Raw genomic sequence first — 10938 nt, forward strand, 5'->3', positions numbered from 1 at the left:
GATGCTCCAGCATCCCTGGCCTCTGGAAGGTTATAGCCCAGATTCGGTCAATCCATCTGATTTACTTTGAGTCATTAGCCGTATTGTATCTAACTCCGTCACTCAGTCTGAAAATACAAGAAATGGTCAATGAAAAATAGCTAACAGAAATCCTAAAATTGGGTACCCAGAGATAGGCTATAGCAGAAAACTTCATAACTTTCCATTTGTTATGGAGGGGGCCTCTAATTTCGAAACACCTAGCATATATATATATATATATATATATATATATATATATATATATATATATATATATATATATATATATATATATATATATGTTTATATGTTATATATATATATATATATATATATATATTATATATATATATATATATATATATATATATATATATAATATATATATATATATATATATATATATATATATATATACTGTATATATATACTATATATATATATATATATATATATATATATATATATATATATATATATATGTATATATATATGTATATATATATGTATATATATATATATATATATATATATATATATATAAAATAAAGAAAATGCAGTTATTCTTATCGTGGATTCTGAACATCGAATGTGTTATCATAGAGTTGGGAAAATATTTAACTTCACACTGAAGATCGTGTGATGGATTTTGTTATTAGTACTGAAAATATGCAAAATATCTCCGGGAACCATCCTAGAAAAGCATTACCTCTCAAAACAATCTTTCATTGAGTAGAAAGCTCATAGGTAAAAAAAAAAATGAAAAACACAAAGAAAAAATAAACAAAAGAAACGAAAACTATATTATCTTTTAACTTTCTCGAAAGTAAACAATTTTCTTCTGTATTATCTAAGAAGGAAGAGGAAAAAACAGTCTTTAGTTGGTAATTATTTCGTGTAGTAAAACACATCTGATTCTAATTAGGAACCTTTCATCCGCCCAATTCCTAATCTTTATTTTCTAGCCCACCCATGTATGCTCATACGACCTACATCTTCTTCAGTGAATTCATCGTTTTCTCTTCTTTTCTCTTTAATTTTCAAACGATTTCCATTAAAATAAATAAAACCTTCTTACAATGACGTGGAAAAAATGGGTCTGTCTTTGTGTCCTTTTATCTTTTTCCTTATCCTGACGGAGGCACTAATTTCTAAGCGAGATGCTTCTAAGGCTCTCTCCCCCCCTCTCTATTTTCCAGTGGATTAAATTTATTCCAAAAAAGACTGTTTTTCCCTCTTCCTTTCTCTTAGATAATACAGAAGAAAATTGCTTACTTTCAAGAAAGTTAAAAGATATCTAGCTCTCTTTCTCACCTCTTCCTTTGCATACTACCCTACTATGAAATGTGTGAACAAATCAAATCATATATATATATATATATATATATATATATACATATATATACATATATATATATATATATATATATATACATATATATATATATACATATATATATATATATATATATATATATATATATATATACACAATATTCATTTACATATACATATATATATATATATATATATATATATATATATATATATATATATATATATATATAACTTTATTTCTATAACAAACTGTAACAAACCTGAAAGATTACAAAGATTTTTCTCTAAGTACAATCTGCGTATAATACATGACTCGAATCGAGCAATACACCAACTCGTTTGCATTTATACTGGTGCCTTGTGTGCGCTTATTCACCCAAGCGAAATATAAAGAACCTCTGCACCGTATAACTGTTAACAAATTTTCTATAGCAAGTATTTCCATTATTCCATCAATGACGTATACAGACCTCATGCAATGTTCAGCCTTTTTCCCTTTGAACCTAAAGCATAAAATTTCATCAACTTGGAAACAAAAACGCCACACATAAAATGTATATATCTATTCAAGTATATATACACACAACATTCATCAATTTACCTATATGTATAAATCTATAGAAAATACACACATGCTACAAATATACTCGTAGCGTATAAAACTGTGTCACTTCTCCTTTTCACAAATGAAACATGAATGTAAGTTGACTTTTCTAAAGAATAATAACAATAAAGCGCCGTATGCACAGCATTTGCGTTTCTGATTTTGTGCTGAGCCTGAGCGAACAGCTAACGTTTTACGTTCGCACTTTGATATCTCTACGTTAAAATTCTATTAAATATTTCGCGCAAATCTGTACGTGTGAGTAAACACACAGACATTTATACAACTGCTTACAATCTGCATGATATCATCAAATGAACCGAGTCCATTTACATAAATTGCCAATTTACAGTACAATAATAATAAAAGCACACTAAAAATTATATTAATAAAGAAAACTCACAATGGCATTATAATAATCAACAAGAGGTGAGGGGAGGGGGAGCGGGGGAATGAGATATTTTCACGATTGGTAGGCAGGGTCTGGGTTTTTATGGATGCTATCATAGCGGGTCTTCGTTACCAGATTTCGTTACTTATCGAGAGGCTAGATCACCAAATGTCAATTAAGGTGTTATTGAGTGTTTACACACACACACACACACACACACACACACATATATATATATATATATATACATATATATATATATATATATATATATATATATATATATATAAATATATATATATAAATATATATTTACATATATACACATACATCTATCTATATATATCTATATATATATATATATATATATATATATATATATATATATATATATATATATATATATATATATATATATATATATATATATATATATATATATATATATATATATATATTAACTTATATATTGTTTGTTAAAAATGTAGACTCTAACTGGGGTGAATACATACATAGCACTTGGACAAACGGATACTTGATAATGTGGACTGTTTGTCCAAGAAAGCTTGTACAACACACACACACACACACATATATATATATACATACACACACATACACATATATGTAATGCATATATATATATATATATATATATATATATATATATATATATATATGCATGTGTGTATGTATGTATGTGTGTGTGTTCACCCTAGGCAGATTTCAGATTTTCAACAAGCGAGGCATTCTTAACCTAACAAACCTGTTATCACAATGTAGATTTCATATTTATAATTCAGGCAAAGTAAGCACCAAATTTTGTTCAAATGAAAAGGTGCAGAAAAGAAACAGATGCGAAATCAGTAGCAAGGTGGGTGAACAAATTCACATTTCACAAGAGCACGATGGGAACTGAAAGCCAAAGGCACTTCAGAATAAAGGAAGGGACTGACTGGCAATTTTATGTGCATAAGCGCATTTGCGTGTGGTGTGTACATGGGAGCTTGAATTAGCTTTAAACACACAAAACAAAACTTACCTAAACCTCCGGCTAACATCGCTAACTTCAAGAAAGGATAATGTGAAACTGGAATCGTGAAGTACATACCTGCAAAAGCACAAATTAAATCATAAACAAATCGTTATCACTAATGCAATCATTATGTTACCATAATTCATTTAACATTTTAATGACTGATACACGTAGAGGCAATAGATTCGATATCGAAATATAATGTATAATAATGTATTTCAAAATATATAGCAATGTATTTCTTGGTATATGAATGTTTAGCTATTGCTAACGTAAAACTAATTATTTTTACTCATGAATGGTGTTTATGCTTTCTTACATTTTTAAACAAATTGTAATTCTTTATCGGTGACACACTGTCAGGGCTAAAGGGATACTTTAAATACTAAGTCCACGAAAGGTTTTTTATAATCCGTGAATAACGCAAATCTTGAAAAGGTGAGAGAGAGAGAGAGAGAGAGAGAGAGAGAGAGAGAGAGAGAGAGAGAGAGAGAGAGAGAGAGAGCCTGCGAAAAAGGAGACCAGCACAAAATTAGCAGAATGAATGAACAACTAGGAAAAAAGAAGCAAAAAATTTAAGTATATTCCTCAATTTATTTCAGTTTTCACATGGCCATTAAGGGTTGGCCTTCCTTAGACTGCACACACACAGTTGCTGAGAAAATTCTTTGATAAAAATATTACGAAGAAAATAAAGATGAAAAACAAAAACAGCACAGATTGTAAATATATCCACTTCCTAGAAGACGTGGTACAACATAAGTGATTAATGAATAACATTTAGCGACTAATGAACAACGATCTGCGTTCGTCTTGTATAACTGGAGCTTGTCTCATTCTTTGGAGAATGGGAATCAATCAGATGTTGGGTACTATAACAAGACCTAGAGTGCCAGCTGAAGAAAACAAGTGAGGAACTCTTGCAATGAATAAACTATTTTGAAGAAAAAGGATAAAGGAAACGGATAAAGAAAGCGAACATCTTCATAACATTAATACATAGACAAAAGGCGAAAACAGAACAGGACGAGACTGCACCATCATTACTGCCAATCCTCTTACCATAAGTATACACGCAGACACACGCACAAGCAAATGCCCATTAAAGCTAGTCATCAGCAATATCAGGTTCGTGTCTAATATTTGTCTCCGCCATTCAGAATCTCTCGGAGGGATGGCAAATAACAAAACGTACCCAGGCATCCATAAGGAATTTTCACGTGCCAGAGGATAATTCACAGAGCCCATTTCTCTCTCAAAATAACCCATTCCATCTTGGTAGCGCCCCCTGCTATTCCACGAGACCCCCCGGGGAGCACCAAGGCCTCGTTCATCAAGTCCTGCCTTGGTGTTCCCGGGGGCGGGGTTCCCCCGGGTAGGACCACCCTCGTCGAATGTGTCCCTTCTCTAATAGACTAACAGCCTCCTCTCGCATTTCCAGGTTGCAAAGAGGTTCTCCTATCTTCACGACAATGCTCCTCTCTCTCTCTCTCTCTCTCTCTCTCTCTCTCTCTCTCTCTCTCTATATATATATATATATATATATATATATATATATATATATATATATATATATATATATATATATATATATATATATATATATATATATATATACATATATATATATTCGTTGAATACGAATAATTCTTTCAAGTCCTTACTCTCTTCAATTATATTCTACCCTTCATAATTTGTATGACATTTGCATTACTTTTTGAACTCTATCAAAACTGTTAACCTACAAATGAACTTATTCTTCCCGGCATTAACAGAGACATGCAATTACTTTTAAGGCTAAACATTTTAAACAAAGTGAATTATGTTCCCATATGAGTATTTCATTAAAGGGTATATATGCATACATACATTATATATATATATATATATATATATATATATATATATATATATATATATATATATATATATATATATATATATATATATATATATATATATATTTATATATACTGTGTGTGTGTGTGTGTCAACTCATAATGTGTGAATCATAAATAAATACCCGGTTGAGTTAGAAACATACCTAATGATTTATGCCTTTTTGTGTGTGCGGGTGTATATGAATAACATTGATCATGTCGAATAATAGAAAAATGCATTTATGCTTTGCAATAAATTTTTATAGCGGAAAAAATTACAGGGAAGAGCAATATCAAGATGAACTAAGGGATGAAATTAGGATGCTTATAAGAAGTGATCAGTGGTGCACACATACCTGACACTATTTGGTCATTAAATACATATTCAAGTTTAGGTATGGCCATTCACTTGTAGCTAATTTTTCAATTGCTAACTCTGAGCTGAAATGATTTTTTTTAAAATTCTATTAAGATAATTATCCACAGTAGGCGTATTCCTTACGGAGGAGGTTAAGAAAAGAAATGTCCATTTTCAAGAACTTTGTATATATTACTGATATTATAACTAAAGACAAAAAACAAAGTTGAATAACTAAAGTTAAATTTATCTACTATCAAACGCACATCAATAAAATTACGAGAAAGCTACACAATGAATAAAAAAAATTACATATTACCTTAAGGAGATATATTTTAAAAAGCTCAACACTTCAAGATACTTTTTCAAAATCTGCTCGTGTATCCTCTCCTCAACTTCACGATGTTTACTGAAATACAAACAACAGCAGAAGGAGGGTACCGTCCTTCATGTACTGCTACTATTCTCATTATTGGCACAGGTACTGTACTGTACGTGCCCTCTGTGTCGATCTGACATTTAAGCAAGTGGGTGTCTATAGCGACGTTTGATTATATTTACTGGGGCGTAAAACGACTCGGACACGACACATCACCTCTGTCTATTTTATATATAAAGGACGCCCTATCTTCTTCACCTTCGCTTGTGGATTACAGCCATAGAGGGGAGACCCGTAATGCTCCGTGTCTGAAGCTTGTATTCAATTATCGGAAAATTTCATGGAAATAGAGAATGTTAACATGAAGTTTTATAAATAAAAATATAAAAGTACATGCTTACTGATAAGTATTTACAGTATATCTAATTATGGATGCCCTTAATTACAATGATATGAAAGCGCACAAACATACGTGCACTCACAATACACAAACACACACACATATATATATGTATATATATATATATATATATATATATATATATATATATATATATATATATATATATATATATATATATATATATATATATACAGTTTCCATGGAGAAAGAAATAATAAAGTGTAAATGAAATCGCTCCTTATGAACAGTATCTCTCTCTCTCTCTCTCTCTCTCTCTCTCTCTCTCTCTTGGGTTGGCCCATACAGTTTTTGAAACATGTTGGAAGTCGATTGTTGCAACAAAAATTACTTATTTTTGCATCCTGACAAACCGGCTGGTTCCATATATTAGTTATGGTCAATTAAGGATTTAATTTAATATTTCGCAGATGTTATGACGCTTAATGAAATATGAAGCCACTAATCTAGAACAAAGCCCAGCCTTTCCGAAAGACGTTAATTAATATTCACTGGACTAAGCCAAGGTGTCTTTGTTAGCAATTTCCAACGTTTCCTTCTCTCTAATAACATTGCTGTCCCTCGTTCAAAAAATATAGGAAAAAAGAGGCAACGCTGAGATTTTACATCTTACTGGGCTGTACATCATTCATATTCACTCAGTTTGAGTAGTGGCAAAATTTTTATTCTTTGAGGAAACTAGTAATATGTAGTATTCTTTCTATATTATTATTATTATTATTATTATTATTATTATTATTATTATTATTATTATTATTATTATTATTATTATTCAGAACATCAAGCCTGTTCATATGGAACAATCCCATAAGGGACATTGACTTGAAATTCAGGCTTCCAAAGAATATGGAATTCATCAGGAAGAACTCTAGGTGGGACAATATTTCATAGTATTCCGTGGGACCATTCCTATATCCTATCGGCAGCGCTGCAAGTTCGTACAAGAGGACAGTGAGCGACAACATCCACAGATACACACACAATTTGTTTGTTTGGAGGCAGACGTAAATATGCCTTGAAACGGTTCGAGCACATTCATTGGATTCGTCAGCGATAAAAGAACAAGAGAGAAAGGGAACGATGTGCTGTTCCTTTCTACTGTTTATGAAAACATTCATGTACATAATGTACATATTCATACACAAAGACTGTTATGGACACTTTTCGCAAGTCTTACTGAACCTCATGGCGCCTGATATCCAGTGATATATATATATATATATATATATATATATATATATATATATATATATATATATATATATATATATATATATATATATATATATATATATATATATATATATATATATATATATATATATATATATATATATATATATATATATATATATATATATATATATATATATATATATATATATATATATATATATAAAGGAACTATTACAACCTTAACTAGCCACTGACGAACATGAAGCTGTAATAGCCAGGGGAAAACTGGAGCAAGAAGCGAATTCCAGAGCTTACAGGAAGGAAGGAGGAAACATTACTGTTGAATTCAACTCAAGAATTAATGACTACCAAAGAGTAAGCGCGGGGAGGGAGAGTCATTTCTCTTAAAGTGCAAAAACGGAAAATATTTCATCGTTTTTTAGTAGACATTTTGTTCTCTTGATCAAAGAAGAAGCAGAGTAAAATATTGAACGTTTAATAAAAAGTGGGTCAAATGCCTCTGAGCATTTTGGGGGATCCGGTAGAACAAAGCTGCTTTTATTAATGATTAAAAGTCTTCCGCTGTTGTTCTGGAAAAATAAATATTCAAATATGCAAAACGGAAAATATTTCATATTTATATATATATATATTTGTTCTATATTGATCATATAATATATATATAAATATAATATTTATATATATAAATATATATATAATATATAAATAGCATTTTGGTGGATCCAAGAACAAAGCTGCTTTTATTAAGCTGCATACCATCTTCCCCTGTTGTTCTGGAAAAATAAATATTCATATATATATATATATATATATATATATATATATATATATATATATATATATATATATATATATATATATATATATATATATATATATATATATATATATATATATATATATATATATATATATATATATATATATATATATATAGTATTCATATTATGCATAAAATATATATATAAATTTATATATTATTTAATATATATTTAACACTTGTCCATGTCTATATAATCATTTGAAAAAGATCATATTTCTCTTTAATCCATTATCCTTTTCATTCTACTATACTGATTCTCATCCGAAGTATTATTGTATTGTTGATCATTACACTGTAGTATAACTAAAGAGATATATATAAGATGGAGGTATATTCATATATGGCCCACCACCCTTTATATCCGAAAGCTGTGGAAACAAGCAGCCAGAATCATCATTACAATAACATTATGAAGTACATGCATGAAGAAGTCTGACTGGCGGTAACCATGAAGCGGTGAATGGGTCTCCATCTTAAATGGATCTCATATAAACAACAGAGGGCGATATAAAAAAATTTATATATTATTTAATCAATAAAAATTTTGCATTTAAGAGGAGACTGTTAATCATTTTGCAAGAAAGATCACCTCCACAGTTTCCTTACCTGCAAATAAACAGTTAAATAATCCATTATCATCCTTTTTATTTAGTTGGTTGAAGAACCCAAATCAGCTATACTTTCGAGTCCCATCCGAAGTATTATTGTATTGTTTAAAAACACTGTATAAACAAAGAGATGTTGTCTTCCACTGTTTAAGATGGAGGTATTGTTCCTGCGCTGCAATAACAGAACATGAAAAATGTAAGGCAACAAATTACAGTGCTGATAAACATTTTGTTAAGCATATAATTTATTTACAAAAATATGACCTTGCTTAGCTAATGATAACAGGGAAACATATTTAAAAATTTATGTAAAATTTACCACAAACTGGGTTATTTAGAAGGTAACGACGTAGTTCACACCACGTCGTAACCAAAACTGGTAGATGGGTTGAATCCGGAACCGCCCTGGCACAGCCATCAGAGCTGTGGTCCTTTGGAGAACCCAAGAACAGGGCGACGCCCACACAGGAATCCCGGAAAACTCTTATCCCAGAAGTTCTTAGTGTAGTGTAATGCACGAAAGTGGTCAAGTACTATTTCTACGATACTATAATTCTCGATTTTTACCATATTAGTTACATTTACAAAACCTAACCGTCATACAAGCGTCCTACACACTATATTTGTATTCATATGTATTATATAATTAAATAAATATATTAAATGCAGTATCCACACGTAACAAAAATATTACTATTACCAGATACAATACAGTATAAAAAATAACACTTACTCGAACGAGGTGCACATAACTCTCATGATCAGTTTATAATTCACACAGTCGGTTACTTTCAGGGCAGGAAGTGCAAAAACCAAATACCACCCAGGTAACATAACACACAGGTAATAATGACATTTTCCAAAGTTCCCTCAGCAGGGGAATGCCTAAGGTTACTCAGCAAGGGACAAACGATGACACCGTCCACTCAGCTTAGCATAGCGTCGAAAACGCCTCTAACAGAACCATCCGGTGGCTAACAAAAACTAAGATCAGAACAGTTTTGCACAACTTGCGAGCACAGTGACCACCAATACACGCTAGGTGGGACTCCCAACTTATTCACTAGTTACAAATGCCACTCTACCACTATAACTAAAACTTCACACAAACATATAATTGGAACATTACTTGAAATTACTGAAACATTATTTAATGTGACAAGAGTGTATAAGGAATTTGGTTTCATACCCATTCTGTACTCTGTTTGACGTCAAGTTCAAAATCGCTATATTTTGCTTCCCTGGTGCAAGACCTAATACCTAGAAAAGGAAGGGAAAGGAGACATTCAAGTCTACAGCAGAAGGAAAACTGACGTAATCAACAAGTTTACGATATGAAGGTAATGAAAAATGAAAAAGAAAGCTCACAACACATTACCATGATACATCTGAGGCCAGAGACATAACATCGGAAACTCCGGCCATAAATACGAAAAACTAATTTTAAAATAATGATAAGCTCCTTCACTTTCCTGCCCAACTTCCCAAGTTTTCTTCTGCAAGAGATTAAAGTTTTTCTTCACTAAACATAAAGCTAAATAGTCCCCGTTTTTCTCGTTTCTTCCCCTGATTTAGCGCCCAAGATTTCATTGTGATCAAGATCATTATGTGTCACTTATGAAATAGAACATTATTGTCCAAAGATACACATTCCCAATCTTATACAGTTTTTGGAAGAATGTAAATTTTTTTTTTTACAAACATTCCCCCAAACATTTCTCTCTCTCTCTCTCTCTCTCTCTCTCTCTCTCTCTCTCTCTCTCTCTCTCTCTCTCTCTATATATATATATATATATATATATATATATATATATATATATATATATATATATATATATATATATATATATATATATATATATATATATATATACATATATAC

The sequence above is a fragment of the Macrobrachium rosenbergii genome, chromosome 16 (genome assembly GCF_040412425.1).
Source record: "Macrobrachium rosenbergii isolate ZJJX-2024 chromosome 16, ASM4041242v1, whole genome shotgun sequence".
Classification (NCBI taxonomy): Eukaryota; Metazoa; Arthropoda; class Malacostraca; order Decapoda; family Palaemonidae; genus Macrobrachium; species Macrobrachium rosenbergii.